This window comes from Sceloporus occidentalis, unplaced genomic scaffold, assembly GCF_023333645.1.
Source record: "Sceloporus occidentalis isolate IW3139 unplaced genomic scaffold, rSceOcc1.0.p SCAF_5, whole genome shotgun sequence".
Classification (NCBI taxonomy): domain Eukaryota; kingdom Metazoa; phylum Chordata; class Lepidosauria; order Squamata; family Phrynosomatidae; genus Sceloporus; species Sceloporus occidentalis.
This window is the reverse complement of record NW_028316985.1, coordinates 44,981,156-45,002,826: the sequence shown is the minus strand read 5'-3', so window position 1 is coordinate 45,002,826 and position 21,671 is coordinate 44,981,156. Positions and strand designations below refer to the sequence as shown.

General features: G+C 41.9%; 1 long non-coding RNA gene across 1 annotated transcript in view; it reads left to right on the top strand.

Moving 5' to 3' along the window:
- The window catches only part of LOC149312108 (uncharacterized), a 60,878-nt gene extending 39,936 nt beyond the window's left edge, over nucleotides 1-20,942 (top strand). The window contains exons 2-3 of the long non-coding RNA XR_016281398.1: nucleotides 18,858-18,914; nucleotides 20,765-20,942. This is a non-coding gene — a long non-coding RNA (uncharacterized LOC149312108). The remainder of the gene's footprint in view (nucleotides 1-18,857; nucleotides 18,915-20,764) is intronic.
- The last annotated feature ends 729 nt before the right edge of the window (nucleotides 20,943-21,671 follow it).

The following is a 21,671-nucleotide window of genomic DNA, read 5'->3' as shown; positions in this document are numbered from 1 at the left end:
CAATGAATATTATATGAATTAATCATGTAAGTTCTTATGTTGTATAATTCATCCTCCTTGTCTTAGTGTCAGGGAGGAGCAAAGAACTTTCAGAGTATTGAGTATCTTGCATACTAAATATGCTGTTTGGAACCAGAGTGTTTTTGAAATTTCTCCAGACATTGCTTAGGCATATCCATGTTGATCTAGCCATTGTTTAAACCCTGCCTGGGAATTCATGCAGTGTTGCATCTCTCATCACTTGCTAAAGGACCAAACACTGAATGTAAGATTGTGTCTTGCTCAATTCCCAGAAATTACAATCTGATTTGGGTCCACTTAACTGGCAGTAAACAACTTGAACTTAATTTATATATGTCTATACTTGTTCTTAAACAAGATGTTATCCCAGATCAGAGTGGTTCATTGGGAGGGTAAGGCAATCCATACAGAGAGCTGTATTTAACATTTGGAGGCACGTTTTCAAAACAGTTTTGATGGAATACAGTTCTTATTCTGCCTGCCCTCTAAATGTTTATAATGTACTGAGAAAGGTTAATAACACTGTATCATGATGCCAATATCCCTGAAGGCTGAGAAATTCAAGAGTCTTCATTACCAGGCTTTTGATTTAGTTTGGAGGAGAATTCACCAGAGAATCACAATGTCATGGGGGGGGGGGTTACTTGTCTTATTTACACATACACAACAAGGTTATAGATGGAGGAAAGTGGCAACAATATTCATAGCTGTGAACCAATTGCTGCACTGGACATCTCTAGACAGTTTCTGTTTTGTTTTGTTTGCTTAAGATGATTGGAAATCATGAGAGTTACGGTCTGAAACTACTAAGGGCATCAGACTGAGGGAGGTTGAAGGAATAATATAATGGCTGACATCCTATTGGATGCCAATGGTGTTGGATTACAATGGTGTAAACTGGACTTGGGCCATTGTAACTCCCTTTTGGGGTTATTGCAGAGGTCAGAATTCTCAACCAAACAAACAATAACCAAAATCGCTTCCCCAAAAAACTACCTTTTTCTCAGCTGCAGCCCCCTCAATCTACCTATTTCCTGATCAATAGAGAGCAGAAATAGAGCAGCGAACAAACATCCAGCAATTTTCCTATAGCTAGACTCAAAACAATGCCATCATTTTCAGGAACACTGGAAACTCCTGTGAATGCCTGTTGCTGTGCATCCAACTATAAGAAACCAGGCAGACACTTGCCTGCTGCTTTCACAGCTCTCCACCAATCAAGTAATGGCTGGATTATGGGGTTTTGCAGCTGAGAAAAGGTGGTTTTAGGGGAGGTTGGATGGGAAACTAGGGCGCTGTACAGATGGGCCCTACAGGGCACTTTCGTTACGTGCGAGGGGCAGCGCTTCCAGATGCGACTCACCCCTCGCACGTGATGAGGGCGTCAAAATGGCGGCACCCTGTACATACAGGCACCGCCATTTTGACGTGACAGACGCGTAGCATCCGGTCGTCCCAGCGCATTTGTGACACCACAAGAAGAACCAGCTTTTTGCGGGTTCTTTTTGCTCCATGACAGAGCCATGCAGTTTGTCCACTGCGGCTCCCTCGTGGAGCAAACCAGGGCGGCGGGAGACTGCCTTTTTTGGGCGGTCTGTATCCTGCCTATCATAGCTATGTCACCCAATGCCAGATTTCAGCAGTGTTTTCCTGTATCCTGATTTCATATGCTTTAAAATATTAATATAGCCCTATTTTGGTGTTACTCTGCACTCTTTCACAAGGGCAGGGGAGTGCCTAGCTCCATCACCTGCTGTTCTTGATTTCTGTATCTAAAGATGAGAAGTACCTGGTTATGTAGAGGTTTTCCACACTCATATGAAAAGGTTCCTCTTCAGGTACCTTGCTTTCCATTTGAGAAAAGTGACAGCACTGGGAGATAGAGCTGGGCTCCCTCCTGGTGTTGTGTTCAAAAGAAAGAATGATGAATAACACCTAAACACAGATTAAGATGGACTATGTTATGATTCAGTCTGCTCTTGGATATATATTGCACATGCATAGATAACCTAACATGTTCCCACTTTCTTCCCCAGACTCTTCCAGAAGGCTGTATTTGGTATTTGGCTATGTCTATGAAAACAGGGAAGTAATGAATATATCAAGGGAGGGACCCAGATCACACATAAAAGGTTTCCGAGTGAATGCATCCCTGGCTGGATCAAATAGGGAAAAGATATTTCAAACATCAATCGGTCCTTAGCCCTCCATGTCCTCTGCAACTCCTTGCCCTATTCCTATTGCTGCTATTTCTCATGCTTTAGCACCTGTAACCTGCATCCTGAAGGTTTTGCCAAGATTTGGCCTTCTTTTATGCTTAGATTCAGGCACCTTTCTTGAAAAACAATGGCTTAAATTGGTTTGTTTGTATTTTAGAAAAAACTGAGCAGAATTGAAAGTATCACAGAAGTTGGAAAGGAGAAGAACAAAAGGCCTAGAGTTTATTGCTTCCTGTTTCTATGCTTCTCACCCATGTTTCCAGTTTCTATGCTTCTCGTCCAATAGAATATTTGCATTTTTCCCTCCCTTGCATTGAAGATGTGCTCTTAGTTTTCCCTCCCTGTGAAATTGTTCTCAACTTCTCGATTGCAGGTGACACTGTAAAGCAAATTAGGAGCAGGTGGCTCATATTATGCTGCCTGGTTGCTGGTGCATCCAATGACCTGATTGACATTATTCTCCAGTAACTTTAATTTGTTTGCAACTGTCCTCTTTGAGGTATTTTAGGTTAGAGAGAGAGAGAAAGTGAGAAGAACCAACAACAACTCAATTTAAAAGGTATTTTTCACTCTTGACTGTCACATCCCTAGTTTCACACTGTTTTGCAACCTGGGTTTTATTTTAATTTGTACATTTGGCTACTGTTCTTCTGGATCTGTGTACACAGGCACACACTCACCCCAGGTTATGGTTATTTTTAAAGTTGTTGTGAGTCCTGGAGTGCTGTGGTCCTGGAATTGTTATTTACACCTCTCTGCCTTTCCCCCCCCCCCCCATCAGAAAGGCGAGAAAGACAGGAGAAGATCAGGACCTTTTTATCTCCAGAAATGCTTGAAGAGGCAGACAATGAAGAGGTGTCAACCTGTGAACAGCACTGGGCTCCCCTGTGGAAATGGAAGCTGCTGCTGAGTGCAGGCCAGTGAGTTTTTGTGTCAGTTCAGAGACATACTTTTCTTGTGTAAACTTTAGCAAATACCTCCCAAATTGGACTATTTCTCTGAAACTGATTTTTATTTCTCCTACCTATCAGGGCTGCCCCAAGACATTTTTCTGTGTGTAGCAACAAAAGGTGCCCACCACAACCCAAATTAGGTCCCCAAACAAACCAGCCATTTGGAGCTGAATAATAATCAACATTATTTTGGCAAATGCAGCAAGAAATCCCACAAGCACCTGTTCCCAATGGTAATTTGTCATTAAATCAATTTAAGGTGCCCCTTTGAATGAGAAATATTCAAGAGCCCAGATCATCAACTGCCCTGCTCAGGTCTTGCAAATTCAAGGCCAAGGCTTCCTTGGAGTTTATCAGACAAGGGAAATTGGAAGTATAATCCGATGGCAATCTGAACGCAATCATGGGGTTTAACGTTATTGCATGATAGAGTGCCACACTCAAATTCGGGCAATGGCATGCTATTTTCAGGCAATGGGAAGCCAGTTCGAACACAATGCAAATTTCACATAAATTCACTAAACTAGCAAATTCACATGAATGCATTCTGGCCCCACTTTCTTTTCATTCAAAATTAAGAGAAATTCCTCCCGTGTGATAAACTCCCTTGATTGAATCAAACTACCTGCAATATGGTCTTCCTCTTCTCCTCCTGCCTTCCACTTTACCAAGCATTATTTTCTTTCCAAGTAAGTCCTGTTACCGCATGATACATCCGCATACAACAGCTTCTGGTTAGTCAATCAATCAATCAATCAATCAATCTTTATTAATGCTTAAGCCAAAGGCCATTCGCATGATAAAATATAAAACCAATAACAGCAATTCAGAATTGTAAAATATTCCATCAGATAACATCCAGATTTAATACATAATATACTTCCAGTCAATTAAATAAGACAACGTTAAAAAACAAAAAAAACCACTTCAAGGTTTGGGTAAGATCATCCACCTAACCATCATTAAAAACATTTTTTAAAAAAAAACATAAACGGCTTCAAAGTTTAGATAAGGTCATCCCCCTGACAATCAGCTTCTGGTTAGTCATCTTGGCTTCTTGCTCCAGATCTGACTTGTTCTTGGGCCCATTCATTTGTCCTCTTGGTGGTCCCTGGTATCCTCCATCAACACCACATTTCGAATGAGCTGGTTTCTCTGTCAGCTTTTTTTCCACTGTTCAGATTCACTGTTACTCTTTTTCCCACATGTGTGCATGTGCCTTCAAGTCACCTGTTGAATTTCACAGGGTTTTCTTAGGCAAGGAATACCAGAGGTGGTTTTGCCTATTCCTTCCTCTGAATTATAGCCTCCCTAAGGTAGGCTAAGATGACTAAGGAGCTTATCGCTTGGGCAAATAAGCCAACTTACCTCTTCCAGCTTTAATTTTGGATCTGAGATGCCCCCAGATGTTATCATACCTAAATCACCACTGATCTAGCTGGGATGCTGCTGTCCAGATGCATCCTGGGTCAAAGCCTCGCTGAGCCAGCCAATTTTTGAAGTCGGAAACTCCCTGACTTTGGAAAAACTGTTGGCCGAGCAAGGCTTCAACCCAGGATGCATCCGGGCAACAGCATCCCAGCTAGATCGGTGGCAATTTAAGTATGATAACATCCGGGGGCATCCTGGATCCAGAATTGAAGCTGGAAGAGGTAAGCCCAAGCAATAAGCTCCTAACCTGAACCTGTTGTATTTGAATGTATAATGAGGTAACAGGACTGGTATTCATTGGTGGCCTCCTATCTAAGTACTAACCAGAGCAGATCCTGCTTAACTTCCAAGATTACACAGGATCTAGTTCCTTTAAGGTATTTAGATTTCTCCCATTCTTTGCAGTAAAAATACAACAGCAACAAGTTAAACTAAAACAAATACTTGCCCTTGTATCATACACTAAGCCTGCTTTATGTGTCAGCCTAATGGTTGGGATGATCACATTTTTCTTATGCCCAGTAGAGTCTATATGCTGTAGAAACAGGGCTGTCAGTATACAACTATTTATTTATTTATTTACCTACCTACCTACCTACCTACCTACCTTTCTCTCAACATGAGACCCAAAGCACACTCCAATATAAAGAGATTATTGGTCACCTTTTTAATCTGGTTCGAGCCTGCCAGGCTGGAGTCAGGATGTGGGATGAAGGCAGGGATTATCGCTCACTAAACCACCACCAAACTGCCAGCCACCATCATCCCAGGTCCAAGCCAGGTCCCAGACATGCTCCACCGCCACTTTTTAGAAGCTGGAAAACTTGTGATTTCTAAAAAGTGCTGGCAGAGAGCAATTGGGACCCATCTGGGACCTAGGCTGATGGCAGCTGGTGATTCAGTGGCAATTTAGTGAGTGATAATTCCCGCCTTCATCCCATGTCCCAGATCCAGCCTGGGAGGCTTGAACCAGACTAAAAAGGTGAGCGAGAAGCTCCCAAGTTGAAACAAAATAGCTGAAGCAATGTGTATTACAATTTTTAAAAAAATTAATTTAAATTTAATTTTTTTAAAAAAAAACTTATCCAGTTAAAAACTTTAACTTAAAACAATTAAAACACATCTGACAGATAATAAAACATACAGCACACCTATTGAACATCCTTCTGACTTAAACAACCCAAAGGACAGTTTAAATAAAAATGTCTTTGCCTGCAAGCAAAAACAGAGCAGAGAAGGAGCCAATTGAGCCTTCCTTGAGAAGGATTTCCATAGTCTGAGAAGGCCTCCTCACCAAATGAGCCTATAAGGATGGTCTAATTGAGCAAAAGCCCTCCCCTGGAGATTATAATATTTGGGCATGTTCATGTGGGGAGATACAAGCTTACAGGTATCTGGGCATACAAGATTTTATAGATCACGGCAGCAGTTTGATTAGTGACCAGAAAGACACAACTAGCAAGTGAAGTTGTTTCAAGTTGTTGATTTCTCAGCTTCATTTGGAAAATGGAAAACTAAATCCCATTTGCAGTGTGAAGACAGATGATGTTTTGACTACATGACAGGAAAGGTAAACTAACCACATCCTTACTTTGTCCAGGGAATGCGTTCCTTCCTGCCTGCCTTGCACTGCAGCTTGGCAGCACAGTGTTGGTAGGTGGAGTGATGATGTTGCTGGCAATGGCGGGGGGTGGGTGGATTCTATGCAGACTTCATTTTAAAGTAAACTGGCCTATTCAAAAGGGATTATATTTCAGGTAAAGAGGGGTAAATTCAGTGCTTTGGCTCAGCCCTGTCTAAACTCTTATTTTGTAAACTGAAGAGAGAAAGGAGAACAACTGCACTTGGAGTGTGAAAAATAACATCAAATGTTAAAGCCTTCTTCCTATATCAGATTCCAAATGTCTTATTTCCCTCTCCATAATGCAATAACCAGAATTCATAGCTGGAAACAATGGCGGGTTATAAACCGCCGCTTTGAGGCGGTCTGCCACTGCCGCCGTTTGCTCCGTGCGGGAGCCGCAGCAGCCACACCGCAGGGCTCCCGCACGGACTGAAAAAGAAGCTCCAAAATGGAGCTTCTTTAAGCGGCGCCTCTATGACGTCGCAAGGCACCAGGGGCGGACTCGCGACATCATAGACGCCGCGACACATGCGGACGCACAGCGTCCGATACGTAAACATGGCGGCCCCCATGTGGAAGGGGCGCCGCCATGTTGTACGTATGGAATACGTACTAGGGTTAGGGGGGTGCGGAAGCACCGCCCCTTCCTAACCCTAATACGTATTCCATACGTATTTTTTGGCGGTTTGTAACCCGCCAATATTCTGCTGGGATTCTCTTAGCCCATTCCCTAAATTAATGCATTCATTTAAATCCACGACTGAAGTATGATATATTTCACACCCACAACTACACCATTTGAGCCCTAAAAGAGTGAATGACATGACTGTTGCCCAGCTAATTGAATAGCTTTATATCAGTGCCTTGTTACTTCATTTTCATGACTGAGGCCGGTTACACACCGGCACTTTAGTGCGTGACGAGCACGCACTAAGGTTACAAAAGGGCGGTGCTTCCGCACCGCCCTAACCCTAGTGCGTGCTCGTCACGCACTAAATGGCGGAGGCCCTTCCATATGGCCGCCGCCGTGAGGATGTCATGGCCACGCCGCCTCTAGACGGGGCGGTGCGGACATGACGTCCTCAATCCGTGGCAGGGCGCCTAGGGCACCCTTTCCGCGGACCAGGAAGGAGCTCCATTTCGGAGCTCCTTCCTGGTCCGCAGCGCCGCTTTGCTTCGCTGGGCTCAGCCTTCAGACGGCTGCGCCCAGCGAAGCAAGGGAGAAAGGGGCCAAGCGGCCCCTTTCTCCCCCTCCCCACTGCCGCGGGGTGTCCTTGGGGCTTGAAGCCCCAAGGACACCCCTTTTCAGGCTGCGGGGAAGCGGCGTTTTGCTGCTTCCCCGCAGCCTGAAAAGCGGCGGATCAGGGCCTCAGCGGCTGCCGGTGTAGCCACTGAAGCCCCGATACTCCAGGGAAAGGGGCGGGTCCAGACCGCCCCAAATGGGCGGTCTATAACCCGACCAAGATTGCATTGGACCTGATACTTAATATCTTTCTCTGGCAAAGCGAAAGGTCCCACCATTGTGACCTTTTTCCTTCTCTCTCTCTTTCACCAGTTGGTTCATCATTTAGTTCCACACACACAAATGCACACACAGGCCTTAACAATCATTCAAAAGAAAGATTACTGTGTAATGTCATGAGGTTGCATGATTTCCAAAGGGTCTAATCAAGATCCTCAATTCTTATCACATCTGAAATAGTTGTGAGTTCACTTGTTTAAAAAGTAATAAAGCATTTTCTGAATTTTCTGGCATGTCAGTCAGGTTACCAAAAAGTAGCAATCAGAATTTTTTGTGTTATGTAATGAATTATATTTGGGCTTTTTTATTGTTGTTGTTCCTTGTGTAAAATGCTCCTTTTTAGCTTAAAGTTCCCATTCATCAAAATTCTCTCAACAGCAAGACAAGGCAGTGTCACTCTATAACATGCACCCTGATAAGACATATCCACTTATCTATTGATGGTGAGCTGTCATGTATGTCTGCAGGGGGAGGGAAAAAGAATTCTGTCCTCTGTGGTAATCCCGAAACTGGGATAAAAAAAGACTGAAATGGTTATCTGGCTTTCTCTAGCCTTGTTCTGTTGTTAAGTCTGAACATGGTATGTACATTCCTAAGTTATGGGCACAAAGGTTCACATTGGCTTTGTGTGATTAAACCAATTTGTACAAGCTGTGCTGGCTTAATATCTGAACAAGAATTTTGCTGATGACTTCAGCTACAGCATTTTATCTTACATCTGCTTTTTTGTGGATTTATCATTTAAGGTGGGACCAGTCCTTTAGGGAGGATATAATTCCAGAATTGGAAATACTACTTAACCATGATGGCTGGTGGATTTTCAGAGGTGATATGCAAAAAAGTATATTTTCCAAGCTTGAATCTCTTTCTTCTGACTTGCACCCCCTAAACTCTCAACTGAAGGCCCACAACTCTCAGGACACATTATGGTTTCCAAGGAGGTCAGAAAAGACTGCATTTTATTGCCTTATCTGTTTGATTTATATGCATAACATACCATGCAGAAAGCAGGATTAGACTCAGAGGAAACAAGTGTGAACAAGTGATCAACAATTTTAGATATGCAGATGACACCTTATTACTTTCAAAAAGAGCTGAAATGACTCCAGATGAAAGTTAATAAAGAAAGTGGAAAGCAAGGTTACAGGTGAATATTAGTAGGAAAAAATAATGACCACAGATAGTTTATGGAATTTTAAATTGGATAATAAAGAGACTGAAATTCTTTAAAAAATCCTATACTTTGGCTTAGTTAGTAACCAAAATGGACACTATAAAAAAAAAATTAGAAGAGGACTAAGGCATGGAAATCAGCCATGAAGAAAGCAGACAAGATCCTCAAATGTAAAGACATATAATTAAATGCCATATTCAGAATCATTCATGCCATGATACCATGTATATACTCAACTACAAGTCGAGAAGTTTATGGCCAAAAATTGACCCTAAACTCTGGGGTCAAATTATATATGGGTCAATACAGTCACCATGGGTTGGGTGGAAGACAGTTAACAACAACAACCACAACAAACAGTGATATTGCTCATAAAGCTCCTTTAAAAGGCAGCCCTGGTGCCCCACTCTCCATGCCTTGGCAGTAATTGCTGAATGAGCTGCGAGGCACCAATATGAATGAGTGTGTAGCAATTCCCTTCTCAATCCTATCTCCAAACCTTTCCTCCTCTTTATATTTCCTTCACTTTCAAGCCAATCTCCAAACTTATCCTCCTTTTTGCATTTCCCCATTTCCCCTCCATTTTCAAGCCAATCTTCAAACCTTTCCTCCTCTTTACATTTCCCCATTTCCCTCCACTTTCAAGCCAATCTCCAAACCTTTGCTTCTCCTCCTCCTCCTCTTTGCATTTCCTCTGAAAACCAAGCTTCTCTTTTTCCCCCTCCACTTCCACTTTGATGCCAATTTTAAAAACCTGTCACCTAAATTCTACCCTCAACTTATCCACAGGCCATATCAAAATCCATGATTTTGGCCCTAAAACCTTCCTTTGACTTATACATGAGGACGACTTGTACACAAGTATATACAGTATTTCTGATTTCTATGTACACTGTGAAGCTGGATAGCGAAGAAAGCTGACAGGAAGAATCTCAGCTCATTTGAAATGTGGGGCTTGAGGAGAGTTTTACAGATGGGGTGGGGAACCACACCTGTTTCAATGGACAGTTTAAAAGATAAATGAATGGCTCTTATTGCAAATCAAGCCTGAATTCTCACTAGAAGCAAAGATTACTAAACTGGGGCTGTTGTACTTTAGACATATCATGAGATGATGTGACTCATTAGAAACACTCATAATAAAGTGAAATGTGGTAGGAAGAGAGGGAGACCACACTACAGGTATACTGATTAAATCAAGAAAACCATAGTCCTGAGTTTGTAAAACCTGAGTAGGACAGTTGATAAGCGAGGTTTTTGAAGTCCTCTCATTCAAAGGGTTGCCTAAGGTGAAGCTGACATGATGGCAAATAACAACAAAACTCTGTTTATTTTGTGTCAGTGAGGTCATGCTCCCAAACCATAACACAGACACAGTAATGTAACTACAGGTGTCTGAATCCATGCTGCCATCATTCCTTTGGGTTTAGCTGACATAAGACAATTTCACGAGAGTTCTATTTCATGTCTGCTGGCTGTAACCTAAAGATAGCTTTGCACAGGTAGAAAATTATTACAATGGTTTTTTTAATGGAAAAGGTCAACCCACTGGCCTCTTTTCCCACTCAATGGCAATATTATTGATATAATACATCAATGAACTACAGCTAACATCTACTATACTTCCTTATATACTAGTATGACCCAATAATTATTTGCCATTTGATGGCAATTCTGTTACCATGGTTTCTGCTGAACATAGGACCGGTCTGATGCTTTATAAACAATGTGAATACCTTCCCAGGGCAGAAAGAATGTGCTGAAAGGTCATTTGATATTTGGTGGGAAAACAGGAAACAGAGAGTCTTATGCTATTCTCTTAAGTCTGCCAGGAATGAAATTGTTCAGTGATAAAAGAGACAAGATGAAATTAAACTTAAAATTGCTAAGAGAAGGGCTGCCTTCCCAGAATGGGTGGTAATTATTAAAGCAGCTTCACACCATCTCTTCCAAAGAGCAGAGCTGGCATCACATGTTTTAGTACAGAGAGCCACAAAAGGAAGGGAGAAAGCACACAATTAATTTGTCATTTCTCTGCTATAGAAAGCAAGGAAGAGCTGAATTGAAGAAATGAAAAATGAAGTCAGGATTTTTTTTTCTTCTGGCAATGTGGATCCTGGTGGGGGTGGCTGCATATTGATGGGGGGGATAAAGAAAGATTTTCGGAACTCCCCATCCCTGCATGCATATATGTGTGCAGTGATAAAAGAGAGGAGATGAAATTAAATCAAATTTATTTGTTTATTTATTTAGTTATACCCCATCCTTCTTCCAGCATGAGATTCAAAAATTACTAAGAGAAGGGCTATCTTCCCAGAATGAGTAGGAGTTACTAAAGCAGCTTCACAGCATTTATTCCAAAGAGCTGAGCTGGCATCACAGTTTCAATAAAGCATCTCTCTCTCTCTCTTTCTCTCTCTCTCACACACACACACACACACACACACACACACACGTTGAAGGCAAAAGAAAAAAAAGAGCAACCCAAGACTCTCAGAAAGTCTTCTTTAGGTGGAAGATGAAGCAAGAAATCAAACAGTTGTTGCAATGTAAGATTCATCCAAGGACCAATTATTATACTTATTATGATCTGAATTGCTTCTTCACCCTTCAATCCCTTTTCCAGGTGCAAAAGTGGGGAACAGAGATGGGTCAAAATTTCATTTGAATCATAGAATCATTGAGTTGGAAGAGACCCCAAGGACCATTCACTACAACTCCCTGCCATGCAGGAATATACAATCAAGCACCTGCAACAGATGGCCATCCAGCCTCTGTTTAAAAACCTTCAAAGAAGGACACTCCACCACTCTCCAAGACTTTCAAACATTACAATCTACCAAAAATGTGTATTTGGGAGGGGAACTTCAGATTTTCTTTAAAAAGAAAAATATCAAATATAAAAGAAACAAAAACTGATTAATTTGTTCTATCCAGGGCTTTAAATGTTTAATTCTTTTTAAAGCCTGGCTTTGTATCCATCTCTATTAATTCAGACATGTTTGCAATTCTGATTAACAACTGGCAACTCTTTTTTCCCCCTGACAGACTCCTAAATCTTGAACAGCTCCTGTCTATGGTAGGCTGGTACAACATGGTCCTCCTCATGCTTAGAAGTAGCTACCCCTGTTAAATCTGGCCAGTCCAAATGGGGAAGAATTTCAGTTCAGTTCATTTATGAAGAATTTGTCAAGCTTTGCGAGCTTCTTTTTTTATTTGGAATGGAAAGAATTCAAAGTCTTAAAAATCTGAGTGCAGGAGAAGGCAAATAGCTCCACCCCGGTGAGGAGGCATTTTCTGAATTTTCTTTAGTAGGATTCCAAAATTCTTTTGGCAGGTAGACCTCTATATAGAAGGCGTTCCCTCCTTTTCCCACTCCTGTATTTAATTCAGTCTTACCACTGTGGAAAAACCACAGCAATGTTCCTCTTCTTTCCATATAGACCCATTTCATTGCATAGTGTCTCCAGAGGAGGATTTGTTGTTGTTTTGTACCTCCAAGTCATTTTTGATTTATGATGATCCTAAGACCATATCATAGGGTTTTCTCTTCAGAAGGAATTTTCCATTGCCATTCTCTGAGGTTGAGAGAGTGTGACTTGCCCACGGTGGTGGGTTTTTATGCTCGAGTGGGGAATCAAACCCTAATCTCCAGAGTTGTAGCCCAGCACTCAAACCACTACATCACACTGGCTTTCCCCAGAGGGGGATAAACTATCAAATCCTGTTGAACTGTTGGAAGAAGACATGACCTCTCTAAATTGACCTGAGGTAGTAGTAGTAGTAGTAGTAGTTGCTGCTGTTTACTATCAAGTCAATTTTGGATTATTGTAACCCTATAAATAAGAGACTTCAACGTGCGCTGATCATTAAGTGCCCTGCTCAGGTTGTTCAAACTCAGAACCATGGCTACCTTGGCAGCTTATTGCTTGGTGTTTTAAATCAGCTGTAATGCAGGATTAAGGCAGGGATAATAGCACACTGAATTGCCAGCCGCCATCAGCCTGCATCCCAGCCGGGCCCAGGTCACCCTCCACTAGCACTTTTTAGAATTCGTAAAGCTTTCCGACTTCTAAAAAGTATTGACAGAACAGGAGGCTGCAGTCAATTTAAAATGCCAAGTGATAAGCTCCTTGATTGAAGTAAGCCACCTGCAGCGTAGCCTTCTTCTTTTCCTATTGCCTTCCACTTTAGCAAGCATCATTGTCTTTTCCAGTGTCATCTCATGATATCCAGAATACGACAGCTTCAGTTTAGTCATCTTGGCATCCAGTCAGAGTTCAGGCCTGTTTGCTCTAGGACTCATTCGTTTATCATTTTAGCTGTCCATAATATTTGTAGAACTTTCCTGCAGCACCACATTTCAAATGAATTGATTTTCATCCTCTCTGCTTTTTTCACTATTCAGCTTTCATGTGCAGACACAGAAACCATAAATACTATGGCATGATTGATCCTGACTTTAGTATTCAGTTATGCATCTTTACACTTGAGAATCCTATCTATATTTGTCATAGCTGTCCTTCCAAAGTTCTCTGATAGTTTCTCCCAAACAATGCACCTGGAAGGATTCTCCTTAGCATGGACTGCCCTTCAGAAGAGCTACTGTCAAAGGAGGGAAGAAGTGTCCTACTGCCATGTTTTCAAAGCAGAAGATGCAAAGGAAAGAGGAAAAAAGGCTTCCCGTGCAAAATGTTTAGCAGTCCGTGGTTTTCTTTGTCATCACTTCTGCCATAAGTATGTCCTCCCCAAGTAATTTTAGAACCTTTCTGACATGACCGCTTGAGCAAATGTCTCCAAGTCCTTTCCATGCAAAGCCATCAACATGATATTCAAAGACAATAAAATGTAGTAAATGTGGGCACAGAGAGAGATCAGCTTTATTGGAGTGACAACTGCGATACTTTTGTTTCACCCCATTAAAAGGCATTAGATGAACTGATATAGAAGCTGTAGAAGTAAAGTGTTGGAGGATAAAATTGTCCATCCCAAGATGGCTGCCTTGCGCATAAAGTTAGCTAGCCTGCTATCTTAGGTGTGATGGAGGACCAGTGACTCATTTGTCAGTCTGATCAGATATCTAGAATGGATAGGGCATCATGGTGTCCTTTATATCAAGCAGCAAAATCTCTTGAGCTGTCCCTAGCCATTAAAAAAATGAAGATACATTTGTCCCCCCATGTTGGAGAAAGGGGAGCCAACAAACTTTAAAAAGATACATTTTATTTCAAAATCAATATGATGGAGGCTAGGTTTCAGGATTCTTAGGGGCTCGACAGACTTTGCCCTGAGTCGGTGCTGCAGCAGCCGGACACCACAGCTCCAACGCGCCACCAAAAAAGCAGCTGCCTATAGTGGCTTCTTTTTTGCAGTGCCGTAAATGGGCAAGGGCGCCGCCATGACGTCTGGAAGTGATGTTTAGATTCTGCGTGGCAGCAGCAGCATCATGGCAGCCCCTGTGTGGACTGGAGGCTGCCATTATGGCGCCACCAACACATACTAGGGTTAGAGAGCATGAGGTTGCTGTACACTCATGAACCCTAGAATCAGCATCAGCATGCCACTTCCCTCCCGTCTGTACCAGGCCTTAGTTTCTTGGTCTTAGAACTATGTCTCTTAGAAACAGGCAGACATCCATTTTCTTTACTTATTTTATTCTCGTATGCAAGAACAAATAATTTCAAAAGCTTTCTTCCCGTTATGGGGGAAGCATTTTTTTTTTTTTTTGCACTGAAAGAAGTACTTTTGATGAGGGGGAAATGTGCAAAAAATATTGTTTGCCAAAAAATTATGCAAATGCAAAAAGGCTGATGGCAAGTGACCATTTTCTTGAAAGTTATCTTGATATGTCAAAACACCTTTTTCTCATTAAGGGCCAGAAAAGTTAAGAGTATTCTTCACATCATTATTATGAACCTTATAAGAGTGTTCAAAACCCCACTGATGCATTTAAAAATGGGCAAGTCACACTCTCTCAGCTTCAGAGGATGGCAATGGCAAGCCCTCTCTGAAGAAACTTGCCAAGGAGGCCATGTGATAGGTTCACCTTAGGGTCAATATAAGTCAAAAATGACTTGAAGGCACACCACCACAACAACAACAATAAAAAACAGAAGGTGTGTAAATATATTTTGTGGACTGAATGGTTCTGTGAGTCATTTGGAGCAATTTGGTTTGCACATACTCTGTTGTTCTGAGCCACTCTTGCTTATGGTGCATTGTGTTTGTTTCACACAGTGTGCTTGTGACATGATGTGTGTTTGTGTGTGTTTGTAACTGTATCTCACTTGTGAGGACATACTGAGCAATATGATTCAATGAATAGAAGAATCTGCTGCCCATCATGCAATGACCAGTAGTGCAACCTGGCACCAAAGCATAATGGCTATTCACAAATTCTTTCTATGAGTGCATTTCAAAGATATATTTCAATAGGTTCTCTCATGCATGTACTTGAACAGAACAATTTAAAAATATGAAAAGCAGAAGGGGAAATTCCCCACTGAGATTATTCTTTGTCTGAATATAACTAGCCCAAGCATGTTCCAGTTTAGAGTGGGTAACATGTACCTGCTAGTTCTGGAATGTTTTGCTTATGAAAAACAAGGAGCTTTAACTTTCTGATCTCTGTGTTAAATGTAAATATTTCCCTCCCATCATCAGGCAGAGGATTATGGTATGCATTCTTTCAAAGGTAAGGGGAGTAACACTGCAATACCCTTTTTACTCCTCCTTAATTGTGCAATAAAGAATGTGCTTGCCTCCAGCTGATTTCTAGCACCAAGATTGTCTAATTAAAGGGTGCCCAAAGTCCCCTGATTTAGAAATAACATTAACTACTGCATTTTTATCAGAGGTTGAGAAGTTTATTTGTTTTTTAAATCCATTTCTGTTATTCAGTGCAGTATTTGTTTAAGTAAACTGTCGTCGTTACTCATTGTGAGGCTTTTTGAAACGTATGTCAAAAAGCTGTGAGATGTGAAGGGCTGATTGGTTAACATAACAGTGATGTTCCTAACTAATTTATTAAGATTATTATAATCACTAAGAAAAAGGAAAAGGAATGTTTGTGAAAATGAAGGCCTTCAGCATCACCAGTTTATGCCACAAGTGGTAGAGGCTCATAGCATGCATTGCTTCTCCTTGCTAGTCAATGAAAATTGTACATAGAAAAGTGATTTGGGGAAGGAATCATGGAGTGGATCAGAATATATGCTTCCTCCAATCACTTCTGAGAATCAAGGAAGGGGTGATACTTAATGAAGTCTCATTAACTCCTAACTCTTAGCTTAGATCACTGGGCAGAAGGACATCTTGCAGTGTTGTTTGGGCTGCAACTTCCATCATCCCTCACCACCAGCCACATAAGCTAGGAAGTGTGGGAGCTGCAGTCCAACAATATCTGGAGGGCCACAAGTTACCCACCCCTGGCTTAGACTGAAGAACTCCTACATGTGGGACCACATACAGAACAGGAGATTGGCTGGTGATACTGAATGGACATTCCAAGTTCCATGAATTCATTCCTTTTCCCCACAGTTCAGTTTTTTGCTGTGAACCTCACACACTTTTCAGAAATAAGCCAAGCAAAAAGCAAAAAAGGGCAAGTGTGTGTGCATACATAGGTTCACACACTCTAAGAAAAACAATGTACTTTAGAAGAGGCACAAGACTGAAGAAGCAACTGGGTCACTGAGTCTGAGCCAGGAAAAACATACTCAAGTGGAAATTAGAGTACCAAAAGTATGTTCATATTACCTCATCCAAAGGTTTAATATGTCAAAACAGCAGGATGTTCTATCTTCTGGAAAGTTATTGTGAAAAAGGAAGAATGCCTCCTAAATGCTCTTCCCACAGAGTCCAATCAGAGTGATTTTAGAAAAAGATACATGTGTCCATTCATGTGTCATCAGAGGTACCATCAAAGCTTAATAAAAAGCAGAAAGATTATCTGTAAACATATCAGGAGGAAGCATGAATAATTTGGCTGCTGAAATTTGTTTTCAAAATAATGAGTTGGGTCCAGGTCCATGATGTGCTTAGAGCAGATCCATTCAAATCAAATATATTTATTGTAACTATTCCATGAACTATAGTCATGGCTAATTCACTGCCTAAAGGACTTTATTGTGAGGATGAGCATCTCTGTATATCTAGGCAGGTCCTTGGCTGAAAAACATACAATCCATTCCAGGACCATACTACTGGCATAGTAGAAACTTCCATTACTAATGCTGTTCTGGCATCACCCCCACACACTTTAAAACAGCAGAGTAGGAACATTGCAGATTCTTCCACAATCAACATATATATATATATATATATATATATATATATATATATATAGTCCTATCAATATGAATTTACAGGGGAATGTGAGAGAGAGTACAGTATCTCACAAGCAAAGTAATTATTATTCATAAGCAAAAGATGAGCAACAACCCAGTCCCCACATATACATACACATACAAAGACACACAGAGTCTAGCAGAGAAATAAGCCAGGAGCAGTTCCCCTTGGAAAAACATATGATGTAGGTTTATTTATGAATACTAAAGATTTCATGGCATCATACAATGAGGGGCTCTGTAATACGTGCTCTTTAAACACAGAGGTGAGGAAGAGAGAGAAATACAGATTACAGAACAGGGGATGCACAGACTAACTTCAGACTCAGTGATGTAGGAATTACGAGAGTGTGGCTAAGGCCACACTATGCCTAGACCATTAGCAATACATGCAAACTAGCAACTCTTGTGTAGAGGCATGTATTGTTGTGGTTTTGAGTATTGGCTTAGGACTCCGGGAGACGATGGTTTGACAGAAACTCACTAGGTGGCCATGGGTAAGTCACATTTACTCAGGCCCAAGGTTACTCAGTACACCACATCACTGAATGGATTTGAAACTTACTCTCATCAACCCTAACTAAGGGCTGGGAACAAGGGTCAATTTCTCCCATTCAACCCCCCTCCCTTGGGCCACAAATGCACATACCCTTCAGAAGTACACATCAAATGGCTCTGTCTTTATTAAACCCTTCCCAAAATGTGACCAGAAGTGGCACTGCATCACTTGCTGTCACTATGATGAAAACAGAGACATGTATGGGTGCTGTGAAGTTTGGCAGGCCGGTAGAAAGTCAGTGTAGCAAAGTGGTTTCACTGCTGGACTGCAACTGTAGAGACCAGGGTTCGATTCCCAGGTTGGCCATCTAACTTACTGGGTGACCCTGGGCAAATCACATGCTCTCAGATTCAAAGGAAAGCAATGGCAAACCTCCTCTGAATAAATCTTGCAAAAAAAAAAAAAAAACCACACCTTGATAGGGTCACCTTAGGGTTGCTACACGTCAGAAACAACTTTAAAGCACACAACACACATGCATAAGGTCCACAAAATTGGAGCTGTTAGCATACTCTGCATACCCCACACTGTATAAAGTCCCAATGACCTTTTGGAACACTAGGGCGCGTTACAGACCTGCTGGTTGCTGCGTCTGGGAACCGCAGCAGCCAAACCACACGGTTCCCGGGCACAGCAACAAAGAAGCACCAAAGTGGCGCTTCTTCCTGGGCCCTGGAAGAGGCGCCGCAAAGCGCGAGGCACACACTCGCGGTGCCACTTCCAGTGCACGACGTCCGGATGCTGCATGTCCGCGACGTCAAAATGGCAGCACCCATCTATATATGGCGCCGCCATTTTGACGCACTCATTACGCTCGAGGGGCAAGGCGTGTCAGGAAGCGCCGCCCCTCGTGCGTAATGACGGCACATCAAGGGGCCCGTCTGTAACGCGCCTAGGTGAAGTTCACATGAGAAAAGCAGCAAAGACTTGAAGGCATGTGGACAATCTAAGTAATGATACAATCAAGTCTAAGTGGATATACTAATCACTTTGTTCTTCCCCCCAGATCCTCTGCATTTCCTCTTGTACCAAAAGACAAAGGAGGTCTCATTGCACCAAAGGGGTAAGCCTGTTCTCTCTGCCTGTCCCTGCCAAGCTTCCAGTCAACCTCCCTGTCCATAATCTACTCTTCAAAAAGATAACTATTGCCCCTTTAAGCCCCTCCAATTCTCCTGTCAAGTTTCCATATTTCCATTTTGGTCGGCTCTAAATGTTGTGCCTGTTTGAATTATTATTGTGTGAGTGTGACTGCACTCTGCATTTTTTTAAATAAAACCCTCTGAATTCACACAAACCTAGAGTTCTCCTCAGATATTACCTGTATCTGCAGGTGCCAACGATCCTAAGGTTACCCAGCCTCTTACAAAGCTTAATTCTCACAGACTTTTTAAAGATACTGACCCAGTTGGTAGTGACCCCCCCCCCCCAAGTCTCCCAAACTTTCTTTGGGTAACAGAGCACAAGAGACACATGCAGTCCATTACACACTGCACTTTGTCCACATCTGCTCTGATCACTGTGTCACACTGGTATCCATGTCCAGAGCTTAGAAAAGTTCACTTTAAGAACTATAATTCTCAGAACCTCCCAGCCACATGGCTACCAAGGGATTATGAGAGGTCTAGTCTAAAAATAAATTTCCCAAACTGTCTTTACATCCTGCTATAAATAATCTGTAATAATCATAAAATGATACTTGTCTTTAGACCATTCTCTCAAGCAACTTTAGATTTAATGGCACTACTTCTTAAAATGAAGCTTTGGGATTGCACCCTACAGTGGTGTAAACAAACATGGTTTAAACTGTAGTAGCTAGACTCTTTTTTAAACATTGGCTATTCCTGGAATCCCAAGTGGCCAGTTTGGGGGAATGAAATGAAAGCTGTGTTATTTCTAAATATTAGGTGGGACGATTCAGCAATGCTACTGTTTTAGCAAAACATAACATATTTTATTTTCTGGGAACTGCAGAAATTAAAAAAAGAAACTTGACCTACTGTGGTTCAGAACATGGGTCTGGCAGTAAGATGGAATGTTTGATGGTTGGCCAGCCAAGTGAGTCAGGGGCAGGAGGTCATATTTACTGTGGCTGAGTTTAATTTAATTTTATTTTTCATTAAAGCTGTTTCATCCAAGGCATGCCCCTCCTATTCCTGTGTTCCTTAAAAGAACATCTTGAAATGCTGGATTATCATCTCTACTGTAGACTGCAAGGGACATCTATATAGGGCTTGGAAAATTACTTTTTTTGGACTAGAATTTGTGAGGACACACTACTTTTCTTTAGAGCTGGAGCTTTCTAGGAGTTGTCCAGAGAAGTGATTATTCCAAGCTCTTGTAGCACCTTTGAGACTAACTGAAAGAAATAAATTGTCGAGCTCAGATGCATTTGGTGGAGTGGAAACCATATATATGTCTGTGCCTGGCTTCCACTCCATCAAATGCATCTGAGGAAGTAGACTGCAGTCTATGAAAGCTCATGCTGCCAACTACTTTCTTTAGTTAGTCTCAAAGGTGCTACAAGATCTCTCTATTGATTATACAGACTAAGCACTTTTTCACACGGGGAAAATTGGAAGGTTAAATTGGTCACAATGTAGGGTCATCCAGGGCATTAGGGACAATTTTACAATTGCTTTTCAGATGATGCTGCGCACAAACTGGTCAGACTCCAGACAGAAAGTAAGGTGAATCAGGAAATAAGCATTTTCGCAAAAATACTGTATTTTCATTTGTGAATCTGCTCTCTTCATGTAATTGCAGCAGTCTGAAAATCATGTCTCTGATTCACCCTGTTCCCAGATTTCCCAGGGTTCCTTGCTGTGCCAAGGAGAGGGAGAGAAACTTGTTCTTAAAGGAATACACACACACACACCTCTTTCCTTTACACAGGTGGTCTCCTTCTTCTTGCAGCAGGGAACAGCTGATGGGAGAGGAAGAGAGAGAACGTTTTGGAATTCCTCCTGTACAGAAGGGAGAAATGAAAGATATATCCTGGAAAAGGAGGGCATCTGGGAGTTTCAGCCCTAGCTAAAATCAGGCAAGTTTATGGACCAACCACCCCCTCTTCTCTCTCTCTAGTGTGTGTGAGTGTGTGGTTTTAAGGGAGTTTCCAAGGGGAAACCTCAGCCTGCTTTCTTCTGAAACAGCTTCTGGGCAAAGAGTATTTTCCTCTCCAGTTTCCCTTCCCTCTGGAGCATGTGTGTGTATGCACTTGTGGAAATGACAGTTTGGAGCATGTGCAAAAAAGTTATTTCCAAGCTAGCAAGGGATTTGTCCTCATCTGTCTGAAACCCAAATTTGTTTTCGACCCACTTTCTTGCCTAAGTAATGTGCTTTTCACCCCTTGTTGTGCTCTCTGTGTGATAAGCATTAACGAATTTGTTTGCTTTTCCAGGATGCCAACACTTTAACCATTTTCAGGATGTAAGCACATATGAAAAAGTCCTAACACAGCTGTATCTTTGGCATTGCATAATTGTCACTTGCTATTTGATGTTCCTTTGTTGCCTGTTTTATTGAATCATTTCCTGTATTGCTATATCCTCCCTCCAGTCCATCTCCCCTGATCCAGGCCTTGGAGAAGAACTGCTGGCCCTCATCCCCTTCCCCATGACCACTCCCTTCTCCTTTTGTGTCGTGTCTTTTTAGATTGTAAGCCTTAGGGCAGGGAATCGTCCAGTTAAAGATTGTATGTACAGCGCTGTGTAAATTTACAGCACTTTATCAATAAAGGTTAATAATAATAATAATTCCAAGCTCTGTAATAGATGACAGCATGGATGAGCATGGATGCTACCTTTCAAAAGCAGTGCAGATT